The sequence below is a fragment of the Dunckerocampus dactyliophorus genome, unplaced genomic scaffold (assembly GCF_027744805.1).
Source record: "Dunckerocampus dactyliophorus isolate RoL2022-P2 unplaced genomic scaffold, RoL_Ddac_1.1 HiC_scaffold_23, whole genome shotgun sequence".
NCBI classification, from domain to species: domain Eukaryota; kingdom Metazoa; phylum Chordata; class Actinopteri; order Syngnathiformes; family Syngnathidae; genus Dunckerocampus; species Dunckerocampus dactyliophorus.
In genome coordinates this window covers 361,964-385,000 of record NW_026559859.1, presented here as the reverse complement: position 1 = coordinate 385,000, position 23,037 = coordinate 361,964, and the positions used below count along the sequence as shown (strand labels likewise).

The window sequence follows — 23,037 nt, the reverse complement described above, 5'->3', positions numbered from 1 at the left end:
CCGATCTCGGAAGCTAAGCAGGGGCGGGCCTGGTTAGTACTTGGATGGGAGACCGCCTGGGAATACCAGGTGCTGTAAGCTTTTTAGGCTCTTGGCTTTCAGCAGAGGGCGCTGTTTCCCACTTCTTGGAAAACGCCATCACTTTGAATGGAGGAAGAGTATTTATTTTGCCCTCATGTGAGGAACATCCATCTACAGTATTTGTCTCTCTGCTGTGAAGTTCAAACAGGCTTATAGGCTGGCTGTGGCTGCGACCGGTGGCACAAAACAGCCAGAAAAACCATACGAGCAGCAAAGTGTGCACACACATCCGAGACCGTTTGCAGAAGCGCAGTTTGACCAGTGTCGTCTTTAAAAGGAAAGTTTTCAGAGAGCTTTCCGGCTTACGGCCATACTACCCTGAGAACGCCCGATCTCGTCCGATCTCGGAAGCTAAGCAGGGGCGGGCCTGGTTAGTACTTGGATGGGAGACCGCCTGGGAATAGCAGGTGCTGTAAGCTTTTTAGGCTCTTGGCTTTCAGCAGAGGGCGCTGTTTCCCACTTCTTGGAAAACGCCATCACTTTGAATGGAGGAAGAGTATTTATTTTGCCCTCATGTGAGGAACATCCATCTATTTGTCTCTCTGCTGTGAAGTTCAAACAGGCTTATAGGCTGGCTGTGGCTGCGACCGGTGGCACAAAACAGCCAGAAAAACCATACGAGCAGCAAAGTGTGCACACACATCCGAGACCGTTTGCAGAAGCGCAGTTTGACCAGTGTCGTCTTTAAAAGGAAAGTTTTCAGAGAGCTTTCGGGCTTACGGCCATACTACCCTGAGAACGCCCGATCTCGTCCGATCTCGGAAGCTAAGCAGGGGCGGGCCTGGTTAGTACTTGGATGGGAGACCGCCTGGGAATAGCAGGTGCTGTAAGCTTTTTAGGCTCTTGGCTTTCAGCAGAGGGCGCTGTTTCCCACTTCTTGGAAAACGCCATCACTTTGAATGGAGGAAGAGTATTTATTTTGCCCTCATGTGAGGAACATCCATCTATTTGTCTCTCTGCTGTGAAGTTCAAACAGGCTTATAGGCTGGCTGTGGCTGCGACCGGTGGCACAAAACAGCCAGAAAAACCATACGAGCAGCAAAGTGTGCACACACATCCGAGACCGTTTGAAGAAGCGCAGTTTGACCAGTGTCGTCTTTAAAAGGAAAGTTTTCAGAGAGCTTTCCGGCTTACGGCCATACTACCCTGAGAACGCCCGATCTCGTCCGATCTCGGAAGCTAAGCAGGGGCGGGCCTGGTTAGTACTTGGATGGGAGACCGCCTGGGAATACCAGGTGCTGTAAGCTTTTTAGGCTCTTGGCTTTCAGCAGAGGGCGCTGTTTCCCACTTCTTGGAAAACGCCATCACTTTGAATGGAGGAAGAGTATTTATTTTGCCCTCATGTGAGGAACATCCATCTACAGTATTTGTCTCTCTGCTGTGAAGTTCAAACAGGCTTATAGGCTGGCTGTGGCTGCGACCGGTGGCACAAAACAGCCAGAAAAACCATACGAGCAGCAAAGTGTGCACACACATCCGAGACCGTTTGCAGAAGCGCAGTTTGACCAGTGTCGTCTTTAAAAGGAAAGTTTTCAGAGAGCTTTCCGGCTTACGGCCATACTACCCTGAGAACGCCCGATCTCGTCCGATCTCGGAAGCTAAGCAGGGGCGGGCCTGGTTAGTACTTGGATGGGAGACCGCCTGGGAATACCAGGTGCTGTAAGCTTTTTAGGCTCTTGGCTTTCAGCAGAGGGCGCTGTTTCCCACTTCTTGGAAAACGCCATCACTTTGAATGGAGGAAGAGTATTTATTTTGCCCTCATGTGAGGAACATCCATCTACAGTATTTGTCTCTCTGCTGTGAAGTTCAAACAGGCTTATAGGCTGGCTGTGGCTGCGACCGGTGGCACAAAACAGCCAGAAAAACCATACGAGCAGCAAAGTGTGCACACACATCCGAGACCGTTTGCAGAAGCGCAGTTTGACCAGTGTCGTCTTTAAAAGGAAAGTTTTCAGAGAGCTTTCCGGCTTACGGCCATACTACCCTGAGAACGCCCGATCTCGTCCGATCTCGGAAGCTAAGCAGGGGCGGGCCTGGTTAGTACTTGGATGGGAGACCGCCTGGGAATACCAGGTGCTGTAAGCTTTTTAGGCTCTTGGCTTTCAGCAGAGGGCGCTGTTTCCCACTTCTTGGAAAACGCCATCACTTTGAATGGAGGAAGAGTATTTATTTTGCCCTCATGTGAGGAACATCCATCTATTTGTCTCTCTGCTGTGAAGTTCAAACAGGCTTATAGGCTGGCTGTGGCTGCGACCGGTGGCACAAAACAGCCAGAAAAACCATACGAGCAGCAAAGTGTGCACACACATCCGAGACCGTTTGCAGAAGCGCAGTTTGACCAGTGTCGTCTTTAAAAGGAAAGTTTTCAGAGAGCTTTCCGGCTTACGGCCATACTACCCTGAGAACGCCCGATCTCGTCCGATCTCGGAAGCTAAGCAGGGGCGGGCCTGGTTAATACTTGGATGGGAGACCGCCTGGGAATAGCAGGTGCTGTAAGCTTTTTAGGCTCTTGGCTTTCAGCAGAGGGCGCTGTTTCCCACTTCTTGGAAAACGCCATCACTTTGAATGGAGGAAGAGTATTTATTTTGCCCTCATGTGAGGAACATCCATCTATTTGTCTCTCTGCTGTGAAGTTCAAACAGGCTTATAGGCTGGCTGTGGCTGCGACCGGTGGCACAAAACAGCCAGAAAAACCATACGAGCAGCAAAGTGTGCACACACATCCGAGACCGTTTGAAGAAGCGCAGTTTGACCAGTGTCGTCTTTAAAAGGAAAGTTTTCAGAGAGCTTTCCGGCTTACGGCCATACTACCCTGAGAACGCCCGATCTCGTCCGATCTCGGAAGCTAAGCAGGGGCGGGCCTGGTTAGTACTTGGATGGGAGACCGCCTGGGAATACCAGGTGCTGTAAGGTTTTTAGGCTCTTGGCTTTCAGCAGAGGGCGCTGTTTCCCACTTCTTGGAAAACGCCATCACTTTGAATGGAGGAAGAGTATTTATTTTGCCCTCATGTGAGGAACATCCATCTACAGTATTTGTCTCTCTGCTGTGAAGTTCAAACAGGCTTATAGGCTGGCTGTGGCTGCGACCGGTGGCACAAAACAGCCAGAAAAACCATACGAGCAGCAAAGTGTGCACACACATCCGAGACCGTTTGCAGAAGCGCAGTTTGACCAGTGTCGTCTTTAAAAGGAAAGTTTTCAGAGAGCTTTCCGGCTTACGGCCATACTACCCTGAGAACGCCTGATCTCGTCCGATCTCGGAAGCTAAGCAGGGGCGGGCCTGGTTAGTACTTGGATGGGAGACCGCCTGGGAATAGCAGGTGCTGTAAGCTTTTTAGGCTCTTGGCTTTCAGCAGAGGGCGCTGTTTCCCACTTCTTGGAAAACGCCATCACTTTGAATGGAGGAAGAGTATTTATTTTGCCCTCATGTGAGGAACATCCATCTATTTGTCTCTCTGCTGTGAAGTTCAAACAGGCTTATAGGCTGGCTGTGGCTGCGACCGGTGGCACAAAACAGCCAGAAAAACCATACGAGCAGCAAAGTGTGCACACACATCCGAGACCGTTTGAAGAAGCGCAGTTTGACCAGTGTCGTCTTTAAAAGGAAAGTTTTCAGAGAGCTTTCCGGCTTACGGCCATACTACCCTGAGAACGCCCGATCTCGTCCGATCTCGGAAGCTAAGCAGGGGCGGGCCTGGTTAGTACTTGGATGGGAGACCGCCTGGGAATACCAGGTGCTGTAAGCTTTTTAGGCTCTTGGCTTTCAGCAGAGGGCGCTGTTTCCCACTTCTTGGAAAACGCCATCACTTTGAATGGAGGAAGAGTATTTATTTTGCCCTCATGTGAGGAACATCCATCTACAGTATTTGTCTCTCTGCTGTGAAGTTCAAACAGGCTTATAGGCTGGCTGTGGCTGCGACCGGTGGCACAAAACAGCCAGAAAAACCATACGAGCAGCAAAGTGTGCACACACATCCGAGACCGTTTGCAGAAGCGCAGTTTGACCAGTGTCGTCTTTAAAAGGAAAGTTTTCAGAGAGCTTTCCGGCTTACGGCCATACTACCCTGAGAACGCCTGATCTCGTCCGATCTCGGAAGCTAATCAGGGGCGGGCCTGGTTAGTACTTGGATGGGAGACCGCCTGGGAATAGCAGGTGCTGTAAGCTTTTTAGGCTCTTGGCTTTCAGCAGAGGGCGCTGTTTCCCACTTCTTGGAAAACGCCATCACTTTGAATGGAGGAAGAGTATTTATTTTGCCCTCATGTGAGGAACATCCATCTATTTGTCTCTCTGCTGTGAAGTTCAAACAGGCTTATAGGCTGGCTGTGGCTGCGACCGGTGGCACAAAACAGCCAGAAAAACCATACGAGCAGCAAAGTGTGCACACACATCCGAGACCGTTTGCAGAAGCGCAGTTTGACCAGTGTCGTCTTTAAAAGGAAAGTTTTCAGAGAGCTTTCCGGCTTACGGCCATACTACCCTGAGAACGCCCGATCTCGTCCGATCTCGGAAGCTAAGCAGGGGCGGGCCTGGTTAGTACTTGGATGGGAGACCGCCTGGGAATAGCAGGTGCTGTAAGCTTTTTAGGCTCTTGGCTTTCAGCAGAGGGCGCTGTTTCCCACTTCTTGGAAAACGCCATCACTTTGAATGGAGGAAGAGTATTTATTTTGCCCTCATGTGAGGAACATCCATCTACAGTATTTGTCTCTCTGCTGTGAAGTTCAAACAGGCTTATAGGCTGGCTGTGGCTGCGACCGGTGGCACAAAACAGCCAGAAAAACCATACGAGCAGCAAAGTGTGCACACACATCCGAGACCGTTTGCAGAAGCGCAGTTTGACCAGTGTCGTCTTTAAAAGGAAAGTTTTCAGAGAGCTTTCCGGCTTACGGCCATACTACCCTGAGAACGCCTGATCTCGTCCGATCTCGGAAGCTAAGCAGGGGCGGGCCTGGTTAGTACTTGGATGGGAGACCGCCTGGGAATACCAGGTGCTGTAAGCTTTTTAGGCTCTTGGCTTTCAGCAGAGGGCGCTGTTTCCCACTTCTTGGAAAACGCCATCACTTTGAATGGAGGAAGAGTATTTATTTTGCCCTCATGTGAGGAACATCCATCTACAGTATTTGTCTCTCTGCTGTGAAGTTCAAACAGGCTTATAGGCTGGCTGTGGCTGCGACCGGTGGCACAAAACAGCCAGAAAAACCATACGAGCAGCAAAGTGTGCACACACATCCGAGACCGTTTGCAGAAGCGCAGTTTGACCAGTGTCGTCTTTAAAAGGAAAGTTTTCAGAGAGCTTTCCGGCTTACGGCCATACTACCCTGAGAACGCCCGATCTCGTCCGATCTCGGAAGCTAAGCAGGGGCGGGCCTGGTTAGTACTTGGATGGGAGACCGCCTGGGAATAGCAGGTGCTGTAAGCTTTTTAGGCTCTTGGCTTTCAGCAGAGGGCGCTGTTTCCCACTTCTTGGAAAACGCCATCACTTTGAATGGAGGAAGAGTATTTATTTTGCCCTCATGTGAGGAACATCCATCTATTTGTCTCTCTGCTGTGAAGTTCAAACAGGCTTATAGGCTGGCTGTGGCTGCGACCGGTGGCACAAAACAGCCAGAAAAACCATACGAGCAGCAAAGTGTGCACACACATCCGAGACCGTTTGAAGAAGCGCAGTTTGACCAGTGTCGTCTTTAAAAGGAAAGTTTTCAGAGAGCTTTCCGGCTTACGGCCATACTACCCTGAGAACGCCCGATCTCGTCCGATCTCGGAAGCTAAGCAGGGGCGGGCCTGGTTAGTACTTGGATGGGAGACCGCCTGGGAATACCAGGTGCTGTAAGCTTTTTAGGCTCTTGGCTTTCAGCAGAGGGCGCTGTTTCCCACTTCTTGGAAAACGCCATCACTTTGAATGGAGGAAGAGTATTTATTTTGCCCTCATGTGAGGAACATCCATCTACAGTATTTGTCTCTCTGCTGTGAAGTTCAAACAGGCTTATAGGCTGGCTGTGGCTGCGACCGGTGGCACAAAACAGCCAGAAAAACCATACGAGCAGCAAAGTGTGCACACACATCCGAGACCGTTTGCAGAAGCGCAGTTTGACCAGTGTCGTCTTTAAAAGGAAAGTTTTCAGAGAGCTTTCCGGCTTACGGCCATACTACCCTGAGAACGCCTGATCTCGTCCGATCTCGGAAGCTAAGCAGGGGCGGGCCTGGTTAGTACTTGGATGGGAGACCGCCTGGGAATACCAGGTGCTGTAAGCTTTTTAGGCTCTTGGCTTTCAGCAGAGGGCGCTGTTTCCCACTTCTTGGAAAACGCCATCACTTTGAATGGAGGAAGAGTATTTATTTTGCCCTCATGTGAGGAACATCCATCTACAGTATTTGTCTCTCTGCTGTGAAGTTCAAACAGGCTTATAGGCTGGCTGTGGCTGCGACCGGTGGCACAAAACAGCCAGAAAAACCATACGAGCAGCAAAGTGTGCACACACATCCGAGACCGTTTGCAGAAGCGCAGTTTGACCAGTGTCGTCTTTAAAAGGAAAGTTTTCAGAGAGCTTTCCGGCTTACGGCCATACTACCCTGAGAACGCCCGATCTCGTCCGATCTCGGAAGCTAAGCAGGGGCGGGCCTGGTTAGTACTTGGATGGGAGACCGCCTGGGAATAGCAGGTGCTGTAAGCTTTTTAGGCTCTTGGCTTTCAGCAGAGGGCGCTGTTTCCCACTTCTTGGAAAACGCCATCACTTTGAATGGAGGAAGAGTATTTATTTTGCCCTCATGTGAGGAACATCCATCTATTTGTCTCTCTGCTGTGAAGTTCAAACAGGCTTATAGGCTGGCTGTGGCTGCGACCGGTGGCACAAAACAGCCAGAAAAACCATACGAGCAGCAAAGTGTGCACACACATCCGAGACCGTTTGCAGAAGCGCAGTTTGACCAGTGTCGTCTTTAAAAGGAAAGTTTTCAGAGAGCTTTCCGGCTTACGGCCATACTACCCTGAGAACGCCCGATCTCGTCCGATCTCGGAAGCTAAGCAGGGGCGGGCCTGGTTAGTACTTGGATGGGAGACCGCCTGGGAATAGCAGGTGCTGTAAGCTTTTTAGGCTCTTGGCTTTCAGCAGAGGGCGCTGTTTCCCACTTCTTGGAAAACGCCATCACTTTGAATGGAGGAAGAGTATTTATTTTGCCCTCATGTGAGGAACATCCATCTATTTGTCTCTCTGCTGTGAAGTTCAAACAGGCTTATAGGCTGGCTGTGGCTGCGACCGGTGGCACAAAACAGCCAGAAAAACCATACGAGCAGCAAAGTGTGCACACACATCCGAGACCGTTTGAAGAAGCGCAGTTTGACCAGTGTCGTCTTTAAAAGGAAAGTTTTCAGAGAGCTTTCCGGCTTACGGCCATACTACCCTGAGAACGCCCGATCTCGTCCGATCTCGGAAGCTAAGCAGGGGCGGGCCTGGTTAGTACTTGGATGGGAGACCGCCTGGGAATACCAGGTGCTGTAAGCTTTTTAGGCTCTTGGCTTTCAGCAGAGGGCGCTGTTTCCCACTTCTTGGAAAACGCCATCACTTTGAATGGAGGAAGAGTATTTATTTTGCCCTCATGTGAGGAACATCCATCTACAGTATTTGTCTCTCTGCTGTGAAGTTCAAACAGGCTTATAGGCTGGCTGTGGCTGCGACCGGTGGCACAAAACAGCCAGAAAAACCATACGAGCAGCAAAGTGTGCACACACATCCGAGACCGTTTGCAGAAGCGCAGTTTGACCAGTGTCGTCTTTAAAAGGAAAGTTTTCAGAGAGCTTTCCGGCTTACGGCCATACTACCCTGAGAACGCCCGATCTCGTCCGATCTCGGAAGCTAAGCAGGGGCGGGCCTGGTTAGTACTTGGATGGGAGACCGCCTGGGAATAGCAGGTGCTGTAAGCTTTTTAGGCTCTTGGCTTTCAGCAGAGGGCGCTGTTTCCCACTTCTTGGAAAACGCCATCACTTTGAATGGAGGAAGAGTATTTATTTTGCCCTCATGTGAGGAACATCCATCTATTTGTCTGTCTGCTGTGAAGTTCAAACAGGCTTATAGGCTGGCTGTGGCTGCGACCGGTGGCACAAAACAGCCAGAAAAACCATACGAGCAGCAAAGTGTGCACACACATCCGAGACCGTTTGAAGAAGCGCAGTTTGACCAGTGTCGTCTTTAAAAGGAAAGTTTTCAGAGAGCTTTCCGGCTTACGGCCATACTACCCTGAGAACGCCCGATCTCGTCCGATCTCGGAAGCTAAGCAGGGGCGGGCCTGGTTAGTACTTGGATGGGAGACCGCCTGGGAATACCAGGTGCTGTAAGCTTTTTAGGCTCTTGGCTTTCAGCAGAGGGCGCTGTTTCCCACTTCTTGGAAAACGCCATCACTTTGAATGGAGGAAGAGTATTTATTTTGCCCTCATGTGAGGAACATCCATCTACAGTATTTGTCTCTCTGCTGTGAAGTTCAAACAGGCTTATAGGCTGGCTGTGGCTGCGACCGGTGGCACAAAACAGCCAGAAAAACCATACGAGCAGCAAAGTGTGCACACACATCCGAGACCGTTTGCAGAAGCGCAGTTTGACCAGTGTCGTCTTTAAAAGGAAAGTTTTCAGAGAGCTTTCCGGCTTACGGCCATACTACCCTGAGAACGCCTGATCTCGTCCGATCTCGGAAGCTAAGCAGGGGCGGGCCTGGTTAGTACTTGGATGGGAGACCGCCTGGGAATACCAGGTGCTGTAAGCTTTTTAGGCTCTTGGCTTTCAGCACAGGGCGCTGTTTCCCACTTCTTGGAAAACGCCATCACTTTGAATGGAGGAAGAGTATTTATTTTGCCCTCATGTGAGGAACATCCATCTACAGTATTTGTCTCTCTGCTGTGAAGTTCAAACAGGCTTATAGGCTGGCTGTGGCTGCGACCGGTGGCACAAAACAGCCAGAAAAACCATACGAGCAGCAAAGTGTGCACACACATCCGAGACCGTTTGCAGAAGCGCAGTTTGACCAGTGTCGTCTTTAAAAGGAAAGTTTTCAGAGAGCTTTCCGGCTTACGGCCATACTACCCTGAGAACGCCCGATCTCGTCCGATCTCGGAAGCTAAGCAGGGGCGGGCCTGGTTAGTACTTGGATGGGAGACCGCCTGGGAATAGCAGGTGCTGTAAGCTTTTTAGGCTCTTGGCTTTCAGCAGAGGGCGCTGTTTCCCACTTCTTGGAAAACGCCATCACTTTGAATGGAGGAAGAGTATTTATTTTGCCCTCATGTGAGGAACATCCATCTATTTGTCTCTCTGCTGTGAAGTTCAAACAGGCTTATAGGCTGGCTGTGGCTGCGACCGGTGGCACAAAACAGCCAGAAAAACCATACGAGCAGCAAAGTGTGCACACACATCCGAGACCGTTTGAAGAAGCGCAGTTTGACCAGTGTCGTCTTTAAAAGGAAAGTTTTCAGAGAGCTTTCCGGCTTACGGCCATACTACCCTGAGAACGCCCGATCTCGTCCGATCTCGGAAGCTAAGCAGGGGCGGGCCTGGTTAGTACTTGGATGGGAGACCGCCTGGGAATACCAGGTGCTGTAAGCTTTTTAGGCTCTTGGCTTTCAGCAGAGGGCGCTGTTTCCCACTTCTTGGAAAACGCCATCACTTTGAATGGAGGAAGAGTATTTATTTTGCCCTCATGTGAGGAACATCCATCTACAGTATTTGTCTCTCTGCTGTGAAGTTCAAACAGGCTTATAGGCTGGCTGTGGCTGCGACCGGTGGCACAAAACAGCCAGAAAAACCATACGAGCAGCAAAGTGTGCACACACATCCGAGACCGTTTGCAGAAGCGCAGTTTGACCAGTGTCGTCTTTAAAAGGAAAGTTTTCAGAGAGCTTTCCGGCTTACGGCCATACTACCCTGAGAACGCCTGATCTCGTCCGATCTCGGAAGCTAAGCAGGGGCGGGCCTGGTTAGTACTTGGATGGGAGACCGCCTGGGAATACCAGGTGCTGTAAGCTTTTTAGGCTCTTGGCTTTCAGCAGAGGGCGCTGTTTCCCACTTCTTGGAAAACGCCATCACTTTGAATGGAGGAAGAGTATTTATTTTGCCCTCATGTGAGGAACATCCATCTACAGTATTTGTCTCTCTGCTGTGAAGTTCAAACAGGCTTATAGGCTGGCTGTGGCTGCGACCGGTGGCACAAAACAGCCAGAAAAACCATACGAGCAGCAAAGTGTGCACACACATCCGAGACCGTTTGCAGAAGCGCAGTTTGACCAGTGTCGTCTTTAAAAGGAAAGTTTTCAGAGAGCTTTCCGGCTTACGGCCATACTACCCTGAGAACGCCCGATCTCGTCCGATCTCGGAAGCTAAGCAGGGGCGGGCCTGGTTAGTACTTGGATGGGAGACCGCCTGGGAATAGCAGGTGCTGTAAGCTTTTTAGGCTCTTGGCTTTCAGCAGAGGGCGCTGTTTCCCACTTCTTGGAAAACGCCATCACTTTGAATGGAGGAAGAGTATTTATTTTGCCCTCATGTGAGGAACATCCATCTATTTGTCTCTCTGCTGTGAAGTTCAAACAGGCTTATAGGCTGGCTGTGGCTGCGACCGGTGGCACAAAACAGCCAGAAAAACCATACGAGCAGCAAAGTGTGCACACACATCCGAGACCGTTTGAAGAAGCGCAGTTTGACCAGTGTCGTCTTTAAAAGGAAAGTTTTCAGAGAGCTTTCCGGCTTACGGCCATACTACCCTGAGAACGCCCGATCTCGTCCGATCTCGGAAGCTAAGCAGGGGCGGGCCTGGTTAGTACTTGGATGGGAGACCGCCTGGGAATACCAGGTGCTGTAAGGTTTTTAGGCTCTTGGCTTTCAGCAGAGGGCGCTGTTTCCCACTTCTTGGAAAACGCCATCACTTTGAATGGAGGAAGAGTATTTATTTTGCCCTCATGTGAGGAACATCCATCTACAGTATTTGTCTCTCTGCTGTGAAGTTCAAACAGGCTTATAGGCTGGCTGTGGCTGCGACCGGTGGCACAAAACAGCCAGAAAAACCATACGAGCAGCAAAGTGTGCACACACATCCGAGACCGTTTGCAGAAGCGCAGTTTGACCAGTGTCGTCTTTAAAAGGAAAGTTTTCAGAGAGCTTTCCGGCTTACGGCCATACTACCCTGAGAACGCCCGATCTCGTCCGATCTCGGAAGCTAAGCAGGGGCGGGCCTGGTTAGTACTTGGATGGGAGACCGCCTGGGAATAGCAGGTGCTGTAAGCTTTTTAGGCTCTTGGCTTTCAGCAGAGGGCGCTGTTTCCCACTTCTTGGAAAACGCCATCACTTTGAATGGAGGAAGAGTATTTATTTTGCCCTCATGTGAGGAACATCCATCTATTTGTCTGTCTGCTGTGAAGTTCAAACAGGCTTATAGGCTGGCTGTGGCTGCGACCGGTGGCACAAAACAGCCAGAAAAACCATACGAGCAGCAAAGTGTGCACACACATCCGAGACCGTTTGAAGAAGCGCAGTTTGACCAGTGTCGTCTTTAAAAGGAAAGTTTTCAGAGAGCTTTCCGGCTTACGGCCATACTACCCTGAGAACGCCCGATCTCGTCCGATCTCGGAAGCTAAGCAGGGGCGGGCCTGGTTAGTACTTGGATGGGAGACCGCCTGGGAATACCAGGTGCTGTAAGCTTTTTAGGCTCTTGGCTTTCAGCAGAGGGCGCTGTTTCCCACTTCTTGGAAAACGCCATCACTTTGAATGGAGGAAGAGTATTTATTTTGCCCTCATGTGAGGAACATCCATCTACAGTATTTGTCTCTCTGCTGTGAAGTTCAAACAGGCTTATAGGCTGGCTGTGGCTGCGACCGGTGGCACAAAACAGCCAGAAAAACCATACGAGCAGCAAAGTGTGCACACACATCCGAGACCGTTTGCAGAAGCGCAGTTTGACCAGTGTCGTCTTTAAAAGGAAAGTTTTCAGAGAGCTTTCCGGCTTACGGCCATACTACCCTGAGAACGCCTGATCTCGTCCGATCTCGGAAGCTAAGCAGGGGCGGGCCTGGTTAGTACTTGGATGGGAGACCGCCTGGGAATACCAGGTGCTGTAAGCTTTTTAGGCTCTTGGCTTTCAGCACAGGGCGCTGTTTCCCACTTCTTGGAAAACGCCATCACTTTGAATGGAGGAAGAGTATTTATTTTGCCCTCATGTGAGGAACATCCATCTACAGTATTTGTCTCTCTGCTGTGAAGTTCAAACAGGCTTATAGGCTGGCTGTGGCTGCGACCGGTGGCACAAAACAGCCAGAAAAACCATACGAGCAGCAAAGTGTGCACACACATCCGAGACCGTTTGCAGAAGCGCAGTTTGACCAGTGTCGTCTTTAAAAGGAAAGTTTTCAGAGAGCTTTCCGGCTTACGGCCATACTACCCTGAGAACGCCCGATCTCGTCCGATCTCGGAAGCTAAGCAGGGGCGGGCCTGGTTAGTACTTGGATGGGAGACCGCCTGGGAATAGCAGGTGCTGTAAGCTTTTTAGGCTCTTGGCTTTCAGCAGAGGGCGCTGTTTCCCACTTCTTGGAAAACGCCATCACTTTGAATGGAGGAAGAGTATTTATTTTGCCCTCATGTGAGGAACATCCATCTATTTGTCTCTCTGCTGTGAAGTTCAAACAGGCTTATAGGCTGGCTGTGGCTGCGACCGGTGGCACAAAACAGCCAGAAAAACCATACGAGCAGCAAAGTGTGCACACACATCCGAGACCGTTTGAAGAAGCGCAGTTTGACCAGTGTCGTCTTTAAAAGGAAAGTTTTCAGAGAGCTTTCCGGCTTACGGCCATACTACCCTGAGAACGCCCGATCTCGTCCGATCTCGGAAGCTAAGCAGGGGCGGGCCTGGTTAGTACTTGGATGGGAGACCGCCTGGGAATACCAGGTGCTGTAAGCTTTTTAGGCTCTTGGCTTTCAGCAGAGGGCGCTGTTTCCCACTTCTTGGAAAACGCCATCACTTTGAATGGAGGAAGAGTATTTATTTTGCCCTCATGTGAGGAACATCCATCTACAGTATTTGTCTCTCTGCTGTGAAGTTCAAACAGGCTTATAGGCTGGCTGTGGCTGCGACCGGTGGCACAAAACAGCCAGAAAAACCATACGAGCAGCAAAGTGTGCACACACATCCGAGACCGTTTGCAGAAGCGCAGTTTGACCAGTGTCGTCTTTAAAAGGAAAGTTTTCAGAGAGCTTTCCGGCTTACGGCCATACTACCCTGAGAACGCCTGATCTCGTCCGATCTCGGAAGCTAAGCAGGGGCGGGCCTGGTTAGTACTTGGATGGGAGACCGCCTGGGAATACCAGGTGCTGTAAGCTTTTTAGGCTCTTGGCTTTCAGCAGAGGGCGCTGTTTCCCACTTCTTGGAAAACGCCATCACTTTGAATGGAGGAAGAGTATTTATTTTGCCCTCATGTGAGGAACATCCATCTACAGTATTTGTCTCTCTGCTGTGAAGTTCAAACAGGCTTATAGGCTGGCTGTGGCTGCGACCGGTGGCACAAAACAGCCAGAAAAACCATACGAGCAGCAAAGTGTGCACACACATCCGAGACCGTTTGCAGAAGCGCAGTTTGACCAGTGTCGTCTTTAAAAGGAAAGTTTTCAGAGAGCTTTCCGGCTTACGGCCATACTACCCTGAGAACGCCCGATCTCGTCCGATCTCGGAAGCTAAGCAGGGGCGGGCCTGGTTAGTACTTGGATGGGAGACCGCCTGGGAATAGCAGGTGCTGTAAGCTTTTTAGGCTCTTGGCTTTCAGCAGAGGGCGCTGTTTCCCACTTCTTGGAAAACGCCATCACTTTGAATGGAGGAAGAGTATTTATTTTGCCCTCATGTGAGGAACATCCATCTATTTGTCTCTCTGCTGTGAAGTTCAAACAGGCTTATAGGCTGGCTGTGGCTGCGACCGGTGGCACAAAACAGCCAGAAAAACCATACGAGCAGCAAAGTGTGCACACACATCCGAGACCGTTTGCAGAAGCGCAGTTTGACCAGTGTCGTCTTTAAAAGGAAAGTTTTCAGAGAGCTTTCCGGCTTACGGCCATACTACCCCGAGAACGCCCGATCTCGTCCGATCTCGGAAGCTAAGCAGGGGCGGGCCTGGTTAGTACTTGGATGGGAGACCGCCTGGGAATAGCAGGTGCTGTAAGCTTTTTAGGCTCTTGGCTTTCAGCAGAGGGCGCTGTTTCCCACTTCTTGGAAAACGCCATCACTTTGAATGGAGGAAGAGTATTTATTTTGCCCTCATGTGAGGAACATCCATCTATTTGTCTCTCTGCTGTGAAGTTCAAACAGGCTTATAGGCTGGCTGTGGCTGCGACCGGTGGCACAAAACAGCCAGAAAAACCATACGAGCAGCAAAGTGTGCACACACATCCGAGACCGTTTGAAGAAGCGCAGTTTGACCAGTGTCGTCTTTAAAAGGAAAGTTTTCAGAGAGCTTTCCGGCTTACGGCCATACTACCCTGAGAACGCCCGATCTCGTCCGATCTCGGAAGCTAAGCAGGGGCGGGCCTGGTTAGTACTTGGATGGGAGACCGCCTGGGAATACCAGGTGCTGTAAGCTTTTTAGGCTCTTGGCTTTCAGCAGAGGGCGCTGTTTCCCACTTCTTGGAAAACGCCATCACTTTGAATGGAGGAAGAGTATTTATTTTGCCCTCATGTGAGGAACATCCATCTACAGTATTTGTCTCTCTGCTGTGAAGTTCAAACAGGCTTATAGGCTGGCTGTGGCTGCGACCGGTGGCACAAAACAGCCAGAAAAACCATACGAGCAGCAAAGTGTGCACACACATCCGAGACCGTTTGCAGAAGCGCAGTTTGACCAGTGTCGTCTTTAAAAGGAAAGTTTTCAGAGAGCTTTCCGGCTTACGGCCATACTACCCTGAGAACGCCCGATCTCGTCCGATCTCGGAAGCTAAGCAGGGGCGGGCCTGGTTAGTACTTGGATGGGAGACCGCCTGGGAATAGCAGGTGCTGTAAGCTTTTTAGGCTCTTGGCTTTCAGCAGAGGGCGCTGTTTCCCACTTCTTGGAAAACGCCATCACTTTGAATGGAGGAAGAGTATTTATTTTGCCCTCATGTGAGGAACATCCATCTATTTGTCTGTCTGCTGTGAAGTTCAAACAGGCTTATAGGCTGGCTGTGGCTGCGACCGGTGGCACAAAACAGCCAGAAAAACCATACGAGCAGCAAAGTGTGCACACACATCCGAGACCGTTTGAAGAAGCGCAGTTTGACCAGTGTCGTCTTTAAAAGGAAAGTTTTCAGAGAGCTTTCCGGCTTACGGCCATACTACCCTGAGAACGCCCGATCTCGTCCGATCTCGGAAGCTAAGCAGGGGCGGGCCTGGTTAGTACTTGGATGGGAGACCGCCTGGGAATACCAGGTGCTGTAAGCTTTTTAGGCTCTTGGCTTTCAGCAGAGGGCGCTGTTTCCCACTTCTTGGAAAACGCCATCACTTTGAATGGAGGAAGAGTATTTATTTTGCCCTCATGTGAGGAACATCCATCTACAGTATTTGTCTCTCTGCTGTGAAGTTCAAACAGGCTTATAGGCTGGCTGTGGCTGCGACCGGTGGCACAAAACAGCCAGAAAAACCATACGAGCAGCAAAGTGTGCACACACATCCGAGACCGTTTGCAGAAGCGCAGTTTGACCAGTGTCGTCTTTAAAAGGAAAGTTTTCAGAGAGCTTTCCGGCTTATGGCCATACTACCCTGAGAACGCCTGATCTCGTCCGATCTCGGAAGCTAAGCAGGGGCGGGCCTGGTTAGTACTTGGATGGGAGACCGCCTGGGAATACCAGGTGCTGTAAGCTTTTTAGGCTCTTGGCTTTCAGCAGAGGGCGCTGTTTCCCACTTCTTGGAAAACGCCATCACTTTGAATGGAGGAAGAGTATTTATTTTGCCCTCATGTGAGGAACATCCATCTACAGTATTTGTCTCTCTGCTGTGAAGTTCAAACAGGCTTATAGGCTGGCTGTGGCTGCGACCGGTGGCACAAAACAGCCAGAAAAACCATACGAGCAGCAAAGTGTGCACACACATCCGAGACCGTTTGCAGAAGCGCAGTTTGACCAGTGTCGTCTTTAAAAGGAAAGTTTTCAGAGAGCTTTCCGGCTTACGGCCATACTACCCTGAGAACGCCCGATCTCGTCCAATCTCGGAAGCTAAGCAGGGGCGGGCCTGGTTAGTACTTGGATGGGAGACCGCCTGGGAATACCAGGTGCTGTAAGCTTTTTAGGCTCTTGGCTTTCAGCAGAGGGCGCTGTTTCCCACTTCTTGGAAAACGCCATCACTTTGAATGGAGGAAGAGTATTTATTTTGCCCTCATGTGAGGAACATCCATCTACAGTATTTGTCTCTCTGCTGTGAAGTTCAAACAGGCTTATAGGCTGGCTGTGGCTGCGACCGGTGGCACAAAACAGCCAGAAAAACCATACGAGCAGCAAAGTGTGCACACACATCCGAGACCGTTTGCAGAAGCGCAGTTTGACCAGTGTCGTCTTTAAAAGGAAAGTTTTCAGAGAGCTTTCCGGCTTACGGCCATACTACCCTGAGAACGCCTGATCTCGTCCGATCTCGGAAGCTAAGCAGGGGCGGGCCTGGTTAGTACTTGGATGGGAGACCGCCTGGGAATACCAGGTGCTGTAAGCTTTTTAGGCTCTTGGCTTTCAGCAGAGGGCGCTGTTTCCCACTTCTTGGAAAACGCCATCACTTTGAATGGAGGAAGAGTATTTATTTTGCCCTCATGTGAGGAACATCCATCTACAGTATTTGTCTCTCTGCTGTGAAGTTCAAACAGGCTTATAGGCTGGCTGTGGCTGCGACCGGTGGCACAAAACAGCCAGAAAAACCATACGAGCAGCAAAGTGTGCACACACATCCGAGACCGTTTGCAGAAGCGCAGTTTGACCAGTGTCGTCTTTAAAAGGAAAGTTTTCAGAGAGCTTTCCGGCTTACGGCCATACTACCCTGAGAACGCCCGATCTCGTCCGATCTCGGAAGCTAAGCAGGGGCGGGCCTGGTTAGTACTTGGATGGGAGACCGCCTGGGAATAGCAGGTGCTGTAAGCTTTTTAGGCTCTTGGCTTTCAGCAGAGGGCGCTGTTTCCCACTTCTTGGAAAACGCCATCACTTTGAATGGAGGAAGAGTATTTATTTTGCCCTCATGTGAGGAACATCCATCTATTTGTCTCTCTGCTGTGAAGTTCAAACAGGCTTATAGGCTGGCTGTGGCTGCGACCGGTGGCACAAAACAGCCAGAAAAACCATACGAGCAGCAAAGTGTGCACACACATCCGAGACCGTTTGCAGAAGCGCAGTTTGACCAGTGTCGTCTTTAAAAGGAAAGTTTTCAGAGAGCTTTCCGGCTTACGGCCATACTACCCTGAGAACGCCCGATCTCGTCCGATCTCGGAAGCTAAGCAGGGGCGGGCCTGGTTAGTACTTGGATGGGAGACCGCCTGGGAATAGCAGGTGCTGTAAGCTTTTTAGGCTCTTGGCTTTCAGCAGAGGGCGCTGTTTCCCACTTCTTGGAAAACGCCATCACTTTGAATGGAGGAAGAGTATTTATTTTGCCCTCATGTGAGGAACATCCATCTATTTGTCTCTCTGCTGTGAAGTTCAAACAGGCTTATAGGCTGGCTGTGGCTGCGACCGGTGGCACAAAACAGCCAGAAAAACCATACGAGCAGCAAAGTGTGCACACACATCCGAGACCGTTTCAAGAAGCGCAGTTTGACCAGTGTCGTCTTTAAAAGGAAAGTTTTCAGAGAGCTTTCCGGCTTACGGCCATACTACCCTGAGAACGCCCGATCTCGTCCGATCTCGGAAGCTAAGCAGGGGCGGGCCTGGTTAGTACTTGGATGGGAGACCGCCTGGGAATACCAGGTGCTGTAAGCTTTTTAGGCTCTTGGCTTTCAGCAGAGGGCGCTGTTTCCCACTTCTTGGAAAACGCCATCACTTTGAATGGAGGAAGAGTATTTATTTTGCCCTCATGTGAGGAACATCCATCTACAGTGTTTTTCTCTCTGCTGTGAAGTTCAAACAGGCTTACAGGCTGGCTGTGGCTGCGACCGGTGGCACAAAACAGCCAGAAAAACCATACGAGCAGCAAAGTGTGCACACACATCCGAGACCGTTTGCAGAAGCGCAGTTTGACCAGTGTCGTCTTTAAAAGGAAAGTTTTCAGAGAGCTTTCCGGCTTACGGCCATACTACCCTGAGAACGCCCGATCTCGTCCGATCTCGGAAGCTAAGCAGGGGCGGGCCTGGTTAGTACTTGGATGGGAGACCGCCTGGGAATACCAGGTGCTGAAAGCTTTTTAGGCTCTTGGCTTTCAGCAGAGGGCGCTGTTTCCCACCTCTTGGAAAACGCCATCACTTTGAATGGAGGAAGAGTATTTATTTTGCCCTCATGGGAGGAACATCCATCTACAGTGTTTTTCTCTCTGCTGTGAAGTTCAAACAGGCTTACAGGCTGGCTGTGGCTGCGACCGGTGGCACAAAACAGCCAGAAAAACCATACGAGCAGCAAAGTGTGCACACACATCCGAGACCGTTTGCAGAAGCGCAGTTTGACCAGTGTCGTCTTTAAAAGGAAAGTTTTCAGAGAGCTTTCCGGCTTACGGCCATACTACCCTGAGAACGCCCGATCTCGTCCGATCTCGGAAGCTAAGCAGGGGCGGGCCTGGTGAGTACTTGGATGGGAGACCGCCTGGGAATACCAGGTGCTGTAAGCTTTTTAGGCTCTTGGCTTTCAGCAGAGGGCGCTGTTTCCCACTTCTTGGAAAACGCCGTCACTTTGAATGGAGGAAGAGTATTTATTTTGCCCTCATGTGAGGAACATCCATCTACAGTGTTTTTCTCTCTGCTGTGAAGTTCAAACAGGCTTACAGGCTGGCTGTGGCTGCGACCGGTGGCACAAAACAGCCAGAAAAACCATACGAGCAGCAAAGTGTGCACACACATCCGAGACCGTTTGCAGAAGCGCAGTTTGACCAGTGTCGTCTTTAAAAGGAAAGTTTTCAGAGAGCTTTCCGGCTTACGGCCATACTACCCTGAGAACGCCCGATCTCGTCCGATCTCGGAAGCTAAGCAGGGGCGGGCCTGGTTAGTACTTGGATGGGAGACCGCCTGGGAATACCAGGTGCTGAAAGCTTTTTAGGCTCTTGGCTTTCAGCAGAGGGCGCTGTTTCCCACCTCTTGGAAAACGCCATCACTTTGAATGGAGGAAGAGTATTTATTTTGCCCTCATGGGAGGAACATCCATCTACAGTGTTTTTCTCTCTGCTGTGAAGTTCAAACAGGCTTACAGGCTGGCTGTGGCTGCGACCGGTGGCACAAAACAGCCAGAAAAACCATACGAGCAGCAAAGTGTGCACACACATCCGAGACCGTTTGCAGAAGCGCAGTTTGACCAGTGTCGTCTTTAAAAGGAAAGTTTTCAGAGAGCTTTCCGGCTTACGGCCATACTACCCTGAGAACGCCCGATCTCGTCCGATCTCGGAAGCTAAGCAGGGGCGGGCCTGGTGAGTACTTGGATGGGAGACCGCCTGGGAATACCAGGTGCTGTAAGCTTTTTAGGCTCTTGGCTTTCAGCAGAGGGCGCTGTTTCCCACTTCTTGGAAAACGCCATCACTTTGAATGGAGGAAGAGTATTTATTTTGCCCTCATGTGAGGAACATCCATCTACAGTGTTTTTCTCTCTGCTGTGAAGTTCAAACAGGCTTACAGGCTGGCTGTGGCTGCGACCGGTGGCACAAAACAGCCAGAAAAACCATACGAGCAGCAAAGTGTGCACACACATCCGAGACCGTTTGCAGAAGCGCAGTTTGACCAGTGTCGTCTTTAAAAGGAAAGTTTTCAGAGAGCTTTCCGGCTTACGGCCATACTACCCTGAGAACGCCCGATCTCGTCCGATCTCGGAAGCTAAGCAGGGGCGGGCCTGGTGAGTACTTGGATGGGAGACCGCCTGGGAATACCAGGTGCTGTAAGCTTTTTAGGCTCTTGGCTTTCAGCAGAGGGCGCTGTTTCCCACTTCTTGGAAAACGCCATCACTTTGAATGGAGGAAGAGTATTTATTTTGCCCTCATGTGAGGAACATCCATCTACAGTGTTTTTCTCTCTGCTGTGAAGTTCAAACAGGCTTACAGGCTGGCTGTGGCTGCGACCGGTGGCACAAAACAGCCAGAAAAACCATACGAGCAGCAAAGTGTGCACACACATCCGAGACCGTTTGCAGAAGCGCAGTTTGACCAGTGTCGTCTTTAAAAGGAAAGTTTTCAGAGAGCTTTCCGGCTTACAGCCATACTACCCTGAGAACGCCCGATCTCGTCCGATCTCGGAAGCTAAGCAGGGGCGGGCCTGGTGAGTACTTGGAATGGGAGACCGCCTGGGAATACCAGGTGCTGTAAGCTTTTTAGGCTCTTGGCTTTCAGCAGAGGGCGCTGTTTCCCACTTCTTGGAAAACGCCATCACTTTGAATGGAGGAAGAGTATTTATTTTGCCCTCATGTGAGGAACATCCATCTACAGTGTTTTTCTCTCTGCTGTGAAGTTCAAACAGGCTTACAGGCTGGCTGTGGCTGCGACCGGTGGCACAAAACAGCCAGAAAAACCATACGAGCAGCAAAGTGTGCACACACATCCGAGACCGTTTGCAGAAGCGCAGTTTGACCAGTGTCGTCTTTAAAAGGAAAGTTTTCAGAGAGCTTTCCGGCTTACGGCCATACTACCCTGAGAACGCCCGATCTCGTCCGATCTCGGAAGCTAAGCAGGGGCGGGCCTGGTTAGTACTTGGATGGGAGACCGCCTGGGAATACCAGGTGCTGTAAGCTTTTTAGGCTCTTGGCTTTCAGCAGAGGGCGCTGTTTCCCACTTCTTGGAAAACGCCATCACTTTGAATGGAGGAAGAGTATTTATTTTGCCCTCATGTGAGGAACATCCATCTACAGTGTTTTTCTCTCTGCTGTGAAGTTCAAACAGGCTTACAGGCTGGCTGTGGCTGCGACCGGTGGCACAAAACAGCCAGAAAAACCATACGAGCAGCAAAGTGTGCACACACATCCGAGACCGTTTGAAGAAGCGCAGTTTGACCAGTGTCGTCTTTAAAAGGAAAGTTTTCAGAGAGCTTTCCGGCTTACGGCCATACTACCCTGAGAACGCCCGATCTCGTCCAATCTCGGAAGCTAAGCAGGGGCGGGCCTGGTTAGTACTTGGATGGGAGACCGCCTGGGAATACCAGGTGCTGTAAGCTTTTTAGGCTCTTGGCTTTCAGCAGAGGGCGCTGTTTCCCACTTCTTGGAAAACGCCATCACTTTGAATGGAGGAAGAGTATTTATTTTGCCCTCATGTGAGGAACATCCATCTACAGTATTTGTCTCTCTGCTGTGAAGTTCAAACAGGCTTATAGGCTGGCTGTGGCTGCGACCGGTGGCACAAAACAGCCAGAAAAACCATACGAGCAGCAAAGTGTGCACACACATCCGAGACCGTTTGCAGAAGCGCAGTTTGACCAGTGTCGTCTTTAAAAGGAAAGTTTTCAGAGAGCTTTCCGGCTTACGGCCATACTACCCTGAGAACGCCTGATCTCGTCCGATCTCGGAAGCTAAGCAGGGGCGGGCCTGGTTAGTACTTGGATGGGAGACCGCCTGGGAATACCAGGTGCTGTAAGCTTTTTAGGCTCTTGGCTTTCAGCAGAGGGCGCTGTTTCCCACTTCTTGGAAAACGCCATCACTTTGAATGGAGGAAGAGTATTTATTTTGCCCTCATGTGAGGAACATCCATCTACAGTATTTGTCTCTCTGCTGTGAAGTTCAAACAGGCTTATAGGCTGGCTGTGGCTGCGACCGGTGGCACAAAACAGCCAGAAAAACCATACGAGCAGCAAAGTGTGCACACACATCCGAGACCGTTTGCAGAAGCGCAGTTTGACCAGTGTCGTCTTTAAAAGGAAAGTTTTCAGAGAGCTTTCCGGCTTACGGCCATACTACCCTGAGAACGCCCGATCTCGTCCGATCTCGGAAGCTAAGCAGGGGCGGGCCTGGTTAGTACTTGGATGGGAGACCGCCTGGGAATAGCAGGTGCTGTAAGCTTTTTAGGCTCTTGGCTTTCAGCAGAGGGCGCTGTTTCCCACTTCTTGGAAAACGCCATCACTTTGAATGGAGGAAGAGTATTTATTTTGCCCTCATGTGAGGAACATCCATCTATTTGTCTCTCTGCTGTGAAGTTCAAACAGGCTTATAGGCTGGCTGTGGCTGCGACCGGTGGCACAAAACAGCCAGAAAAACCATACGAGCAGCAAAGTGTGCACACACATCCGAGACCGTTTCAAGAAGCGCAGTTTGACCAGTGTCGTCTTTAAAAGGAAAGTTTTCAGAGAGCTTTCCGGCTTACGGCCATACTACCCTGAGAACGCCCGATCTCGTCCGATCTCGGAAGCTAAGCAGGGGCGGGCCTGGTTAGTACTTGGATGGGAGACCGCCTGGGAATACCAGGTGCTGTAAGCTTTTTAGGCTCTTGGCTTTCAGCAGAGGGCGCTGTTTCCCACTTCTTGGAAAACGCCATCACTTTGAATGGAGGAAGAGTATTTATTTTGCCCTCATGTGAGGAACATCCATCTACAGTGTTTTTCTCTCTGCTGTGAAGTTCAAACAGGCTTACAGGCTGGCTGTGGCTGCGACCGGTGGCACAAAACAGCCAGAAAAACCATACGAGCAGCAAAGTGTGCACACACATCCGAGACCGTTTGCAGAAGCGCAGTTTGACCAGTGTCGTCTTTAAAAGGAAAGTTTTCAGAGAGCTTTCCGGCTTACGGCCATACTACCCTGAGAACGCCCGATCTCGTCCGATCTCGGAAGCTAAGCAGGGGCGGGCCTGGTTAGTACTTGGATGGGAGACCGCCTGGGAATACCAGGTGCTGAAAGCTTTTTAGGCTC

General features: G+C 50.6%; 56 non-coding genes across 56 annotated transcripts in view; all 56 read left to right on the top strand.

Annotated features, from left to right (window-relative positions):
* LOC129175594 (5S ribosomal RNA) overlaps positions 1–81 on the top strand; it is a 119-nt gene extending 38 nt beyond the window's left edge. The window contains exon 1 of the ribosomal RNA XR_008568543.1: positions 1–81. This exon is cut by the window's left edge and continues 38 nt beyond it. This is a non-coding gene — a ribosomal RNA (5S ribosomal RNA).
* A 300-nt stretch (positions 82–381) lies between these two features.
* On the top strand, positions 382–500 carry LOC129174987 (5S ribosomal RNA). The gene has a single exon (XR_008567958.1). It is a non-coding gene; the product is annotated as a 5S ribosomal RNA (ribosomal RNA).
* Positions 501–795: 295 nt separating this feature from the next.
* On the top strand, positions 796–914 carry LOC129174986 (5S ribosomal RNA). Its single transcript, XR_008567957.1, has one exon. It is a non-coding gene; the product is annotated as a 5S ribosomal RNA (ribosomal RNA).
* Positions 915–1,209: 295 nt separating this feature from the next.
* LOC129175498 (5S ribosomal RNA) lies at positions 1,210–1,328 on the top strand. Its single transcript, XR_008568450.1, has one exon. It is a non-coding gene; the product is annotated as a 5S ribosomal RNA (ribosomal RNA).
* A 300-nt stretch (positions 1,329–1,628) lies between these two features.
* Positions 1,629–1,747, top strand: LOC129175497 (5S ribosomal RNA). Its single transcript, XR_008568449.1, has one exon. It is a non-coding gene; the product is annotated as a 5S ribosomal RNA (ribosomal RNA).
* Positions 1,748–2,047: 300 nt separating this feature from the next.
* Positions 2,048–2,166, top strand: LOC129175496 (5S ribosomal RNA). Its single transcript, XR_008568448.1, has one exon. It is a non-coding gene; the product is annotated as a 5S ribosomal RNA (ribosomal RNA).
* Positions 2,167–2,461: 295 nt separating this feature from the next.
* On the top strand, positions 2,462–2,580 carry LOC129175198 (5S ribosomal RNA). Its single transcript, XR_008568167.1, has one exon. It is a non-coding gene; the product is annotated as a 5S ribosomal RNA (ribosomal RNA).
* A 295-nt stretch (positions 2,581–2,875) lies between these two features.
* On the top strand, positions 2,876–2,994 carry LOC129175056 (5S ribosomal RNA). The gene has a single exon (XR_008568025.1). It is a non-coding gene; the product is annotated as a 5S ribosomal RNA (ribosomal RNA).
* Positions 2,995–3,294: 300 nt separating this feature from the next.
* On the top strand, positions 3,295–3,413 carry LOC129175174 (5S ribosomal RNA). The gene has a single exon (XR_008568143.1). It is a non-coding gene; the product is annotated as a 5S ribosomal RNA (ribosomal RNA).
* A 295-nt stretch (positions 3,414–3,708) lies between these two features.
* On the top strand, positions 3,709–3,827 carry LOC129175495 (5S ribosomal RNA). The gene has a single exon (XR_008568447.1). It is a non-coding gene; the product is annotated as a 5S ribosomal RNA (ribosomal RNA).
* Positions 3,828–4,127: 300 nt separating this feature from the next.
* On the top strand, positions 4,128–4,246 carry LOC129175336 (5S ribosomal RNA). Its single transcript, XR_008568298.1, has one exon. It is a non-coding gene; the product is annotated as a 5S ribosomal RNA (ribosomal RNA).
* A 295-nt stretch (positions 4,247–4,541) lies between these two features.
* On the top strand, positions 4,542–4,660 carry LOC129174985 (5S ribosomal RNA). Its single transcript, XR_008567956.1, has one exon. It is a non-coding gene; the product is annotated as a 5S ribosomal RNA (ribosomal RNA).
* Positions 4,661–4,960: 300 nt separating this feature from the next.
* Positions 4,961–5,079, top strand: LOC129175593 (5S ribosomal RNA). Its single transcript, XR_008568542.1, has one exon. It is a non-coding gene; the product is annotated as a 5S ribosomal RNA (ribosomal RNA).
* Positions 5,080–5,379: 300 nt separating this feature from the next.
* LOC129174984 (5S ribosomal RNA) lies at positions 5,380–5,498 on the top strand. The gene has a single exon (XR_008567955.1). It is a non-coding gene; the product is annotated as a 5S ribosomal RNA (ribosomal RNA).
* Positions 5,499–5,793: 295 nt separating this feature from the next.
* Positions 5,794–5,912, top strand: LOC129175494 (5S ribosomal RNA). The gene has a single exon (XR_008568446.1). It is a non-coding gene; the product is annotated as a 5S ribosomal RNA (ribosomal RNA).
* Positions 5,913–6,212: 300 nt separating this feature from the next.
* Positions 6,213–6,331, top strand: LOC129175592 (5S ribosomal RNA). The gene has a single exon (XR_008568541.1). It is a non-coding gene; the product is annotated as a 5S ribosomal RNA (ribosomal RNA).
* A 300-nt stretch (positions 6,332–6,631) lies between these two features.
* On the top strand, positions 6,632–6,750 carry LOC129174983 (5S ribosomal RNA). Its single transcript, XR_008567954.1, has one exon. It is a non-coding gene; the product is annotated as a 5S ribosomal RNA (ribosomal RNA).
* A 295-nt stretch (positions 6,751–7,045) lies between these two features.
* Positions 7,046–7,164, top strand: LOC129174982 (5S ribosomal RNA). Its single transcript, XR_008567953.1, has one exon. It is a non-coding gene; the product is annotated as a 5S ribosomal RNA (ribosomal RNA).
* Positions 7,165–7,459: 295 nt separating this feature from the next.
* On the top strand, positions 7,460–7,578 carry LOC129175492 (5S ribosomal RNA). The gene has a single exon (XR_008568444.1). It is a non-coding gene; the product is annotated as a 5S ribosomal RNA (ribosomal RNA).
* Positions 7,579–7,878: 300 nt separating this feature from the next.
* On the top strand, positions 7,879–7,997 carry LOC129174981 (5S ribosomal RNA). The gene has a single exon (XR_008567952.1). It is a non-coding gene; the product is annotated as a 5S ribosomal RNA (ribosomal RNA).
* Positions 7,998–8,292: 295 nt separating this feature from the next.
* LOC129175491 (5S ribosomal RNA) lies at positions 8,293–8,411 on the top strand. Its single transcript, XR_008568443.1, has one exon. It is a non-coding gene; the product is annotated as a 5S ribosomal RNA (ribosomal RNA).
* A 300-nt stretch (positions 8,412–8,711) lies between these two features.
* LOC129175591 (5S ribosomal RNA) lies at positions 8,712–8,830 on the top strand. The gene has a single exon (XR_008568540.1). It is a non-coding gene; the product is annotated as a 5S ribosomal RNA (ribosomal RNA).
* A 300-nt stretch (positions 8,831–9,130) lies between these two features.
* Positions 9,131–9,249, top strand: LOC129174980 (5S ribosomal RNA). The gene has a single exon (XR_008567951.1). It is a non-coding gene; the product is annotated as a 5S ribosomal RNA (ribosomal RNA).
* Positions 9,250–9,544: 295 nt separating this feature from the next.
* On the top strand, positions 9,545–9,663 carry LOC129175490 (5S ribosomal RNA). Its single transcript, XR_008568442.1, has one exon. It is a non-coding gene; the product is annotated as a 5S ribosomal RNA (ribosomal RNA).
* A 300-nt stretch (positions 9,664–9,963) lies between these two features.
* LOC129175590 (5S ribosomal RNA) lies at positions 9,964–10,082 on the top strand. Its single transcript, XR_008568539.1, has one exon. It is a non-coding gene; the product is annotated as a 5S ribosomal RNA (ribosomal RNA).
* A 300-nt stretch (positions 10,083–10,382) lies between these two features.
* Positions 10,383–10,501, top strand: LOC129174977 (5S ribosomal RNA). Its single transcript, XR_008567949.1, has one exon. It is a non-coding gene; the product is annotated as a 5S ribosomal RNA (ribosomal RNA).
* A 295-nt stretch (positions 10,502–10,796) lies between these two features.
* Positions 10,797–10,915, top strand: LOC129175055 (5S ribosomal RNA). Its single transcript, XR_008568024.1, has one exon. It is a non-coding gene; the product is annotated as a 5S ribosomal RNA (ribosomal RNA).
* A 300-nt stretch (positions 10,916–11,215) lies between these two features.
* LOC129174976 (5S ribosomal RNA) lies at positions 11,216–11,334 on the top strand. The gene has a single exon (XR_008567948.1). It is a non-coding gene; the product is annotated as a 5S ribosomal RNA (ribosomal RNA).
* Positions 11,335–11,629: 295 nt separating this feature from the next.
* LOC129175489 (5S ribosomal RNA) lies at positions 11,630–11,748 on the top strand. Its single transcript, XR_008568441.1, has one exon. It is a non-coding gene; the product is annotated as a 5S ribosomal RNA (ribosomal RNA).
* Positions 11,749–12,048: 300 nt separating this feature from the next.
* Positions 12,049–12,167, top strand: LOC129175589 (5S ribosomal RNA). Its single transcript, XR_008568538.1, has one exon. It is a non-coding gene; the product is annotated as a 5S ribosomal RNA (ribosomal RNA).
* Positions 12,168–12,467: 300 nt separating this feature from the next.
* Positions 12,468–12,586, top strand: LOC129174975 (5S ribosomal RNA). The gene has a single exon (XR_008567947.1). It is a non-coding gene; the product is annotated as a 5S ribosomal RNA (ribosomal RNA).
* Positions 12,587–12,881: 295 nt separating this feature from the next.
* LOC129175488 (5S ribosomal RNA) lies at positions 12,882–13,000 on the top strand. Its single transcript, XR_008568440.1, has one exon. It is a non-coding gene; the product is annotated as a 5S ribosomal RNA (ribosomal RNA).
* Positions 13,001–13,300: 300 nt separating this feature from the next.
* On the top strand, positions 13,301–13,419 carry LOC129175588 (5S ribosomal RNA). Its single transcript, XR_008568537.1, has one exon. It is a non-coding gene; the product is annotated as a 5S ribosomal RNA (ribosomal RNA).
* A 300-nt stretch (positions 13,420–13,719) lies between these two features.
* On the top strand, positions 13,720–13,838 carry LOC129174974 (5S ribosomal RNA). The gene has a single exon (XR_008567946.1). It is a non-coding gene; the product is annotated as a 5S ribosomal RNA (ribosomal RNA).
* Positions 13,839–14,133: 295 nt separating this feature from the next.
* LOC129175191 (5S ribosomal RNA) lies at positions 14,134–14,252 on the top strand. The gene has a single exon (XR_008568160.1). It is a non-coding gene; the product is annotated as a 5S ribosomal RNA (ribosomal RNA).
* Positions 14,253–14,547: 295 nt separating this feature from the next.
* LOC129175487 (5S ribosomal RNA) lies at positions 14,548–14,666 on the top strand. The gene has a single exon (XR_008568439.1). It is a non-coding gene; the product is annotated as a 5S ribosomal RNA (ribosomal RNA).
* A 300-nt stretch (positions 14,667–14,966) lies between these two features.
* LOC129174973 (5S ribosomal RNA) lies at positions 14,967–15,085 on the top strand. The gene has a single exon (XR_008567945.1). It is a non-coding gene; the product is annotated as a 5S ribosomal RNA (ribosomal RNA).
* Positions 15,086–15,380: 295 nt separating this feature from the next.
* On the top strand, positions 15,381–15,499 carry LOC129175486 (5S ribosomal RNA). The gene has a single exon (XR_008568438.1). It is a non-coding gene; the product is annotated as a 5S ribosomal RNA (ribosomal RNA).
* Positions 15,500–15,799: 300 nt separating this feature from the next.
* LOC129175057 (5S ribosomal RNA) lies at positions 15,800–15,918 on the top strand. The gene has a single exon (XR_008568026.1). It is a non-coding gene; the product is annotated as a 5S ribosomal RNA (ribosomal RNA).
* A 300-nt stretch (positions 15,919–16,218) lies between these two features.
* Positions 16,219–16,337, top strand: LOC129175165 (5S ribosomal RNA). The gene has a single exon (XR_008568135.1). It is a non-coding gene; the product is annotated as a 5S ribosomal RNA (ribosomal RNA).
* Positions 16,338–16,637: 300 nt separating this feature from the next.
* Positions 16,638–16,756, top strand: LOC129175587 (5S ribosomal RNA). Its single transcript, XR_008568536.1, has one exon. It is a non-coding gene; the product is annotated as a 5S ribosomal RNA (ribosomal RNA).
* Positions 16,757–17,056: 300 nt separating this feature from the next.
* Positions 17,057–17,175, top strand: LOC129174972 (5S ribosomal RNA). The gene has a single exon (XR_008567943.1). It is a non-coding gene; the product is annotated as a 5S ribosomal RNA (ribosomal RNA).
* Positions 17,176–17,470: 295 nt separating this feature from the next.
* Positions 17,471–17,589, top strand: LOC129174971 (5S ribosomal RNA). The gene has a single exon (XR_008567942.1). It is a non-coding gene; the product is annotated as a 5S ribosomal RNA (ribosomal RNA).
* A 295-nt stretch (positions 17,590–17,884) lies between these two features.
* LOC129175485 (5S ribosomal RNA) lies at positions 17,885–18,003 on the top strand. Its single transcript, XR_008568437.1, has one exon. It is a non-coding gene; the product is annotated as a 5S ribosomal RNA (ribosomal RNA).
* A 300-nt stretch (positions 18,004–18,303) lies between these two features.
* Positions 18,304–18,422, top strand: LOC129175159 (5S ribosomal RNA). Its single transcript, XR_008568129.1, has one exon. It is a non-coding gene; the product is annotated as a 5S ribosomal RNA (ribosomal RNA).
* Positions 18,423–18,722: 300 nt separating this feature from the next.
* On the top strand, positions 18,723–18,841 carry LOC129174929 (5S ribosomal RNA). Its single transcript, XR_008567901.1, has one exon. It is a non-coding gene; the product is annotated as a 5S ribosomal RNA (ribosomal RNA).
* Positions 18,842–19,141: 300 nt separating this feature from the next.
* On the top strand, positions 19,142–19,260 carry LOC129175158 (5S ribosomal RNA). Its single transcript, XR_008568128.1, has one exon. It is a non-coding gene; the product is annotated as a 5S ribosomal RNA (ribosomal RNA).
* A 300-nt stretch (positions 19,261–19,560) lies between these two features.
* On the top strand, positions 19,561–19,679 carry LOC129174928 (5S ribosomal RNA). The gene has a single exon (XR_008567900.1). It is a non-coding gene; the product is annotated as a 5S ribosomal RNA (ribosomal RNA).
* A 300-nt stretch (positions 19,680–19,979) lies between these two features.
* On the top strand, positions 19,980–20,098 carry LOC129174927 (5S ribosomal RNA). The gene has a single exon (XR_008567899.1). It is a non-coding gene; the product is annotated as a 5S ribosomal RNA (ribosomal RNA).
* A 300-nt stretch (positions 20,099–20,398) lies between these two features.
* LOC129175369 (5S ribosomal RNA) lies at positions 20,399–20,518 on the top strand. The gene has a single exon (XR_008568330.1). It is a non-coding gene; the product is annotated as a 5S ribosomal RNA (ribosomal RNA).
* A 300-nt stretch (positions 20,519–20,818) lies between these two features.
* On the top strand, positions 20,819–20,937 carry LOC129175484 (5S ribosomal RNA). Its single transcript, XR_008568436.1, has one exon. It is a non-coding gene; the product is annotated as a 5S ribosomal RNA (ribosomal RNA).
* A 300-nt stretch (positions 20,938–21,237) lies between these two features.
* LOC129175164 (5S ribosomal RNA) lies at positions 21,238–21,356 on the top strand. The gene has a single exon (XR_008568134.1). It is a non-coding gene; the product is annotated as a 5S ribosomal RNA (ribosomal RNA).
* Positions 21,357–21,656: 300 nt separating this feature from the next.
* Positions 21,657–21,775, top strand: LOC129175586 (5S ribosomal RNA). The gene has a single exon (XR_008568535.1). It is a non-coding gene; the product is annotated as a 5S ribosomal RNA (ribosomal RNA).
* A 300-nt stretch (positions 21,776–22,075) lies between these two features.
* Positions 22,076–22,194, top strand: LOC129174970 (5S ribosomal RNA). Its single transcript, XR_008567941.1, has one exon. It is a non-coding gene; the product is annotated as a 5S ribosomal RNA (ribosomal RNA).
* Positions 22,195–22,489: 295 nt separating this feature from the next.
* On the top strand, positions 22,490–22,608 carry LOC129175483 (5S ribosomal RNA). Its single transcript, XR_008568435.1, has one exon. It is a non-coding gene; the product is annotated as a 5S ribosomal RNA (ribosomal RNA).
* A 300-nt stretch (positions 22,609–22,908) lies between these two features.
* On the top strand, positions 22,909–23,027 carry LOC129175157 (5S ribosomal RNA). Its single transcript, XR_008568127.1, has one exon. It is a non-coding gene; the product is annotated as a 5S ribosomal RNA (ribosomal RNA).
* Positions 23,028–23,037: the final 10 nt, after the last annotated feature.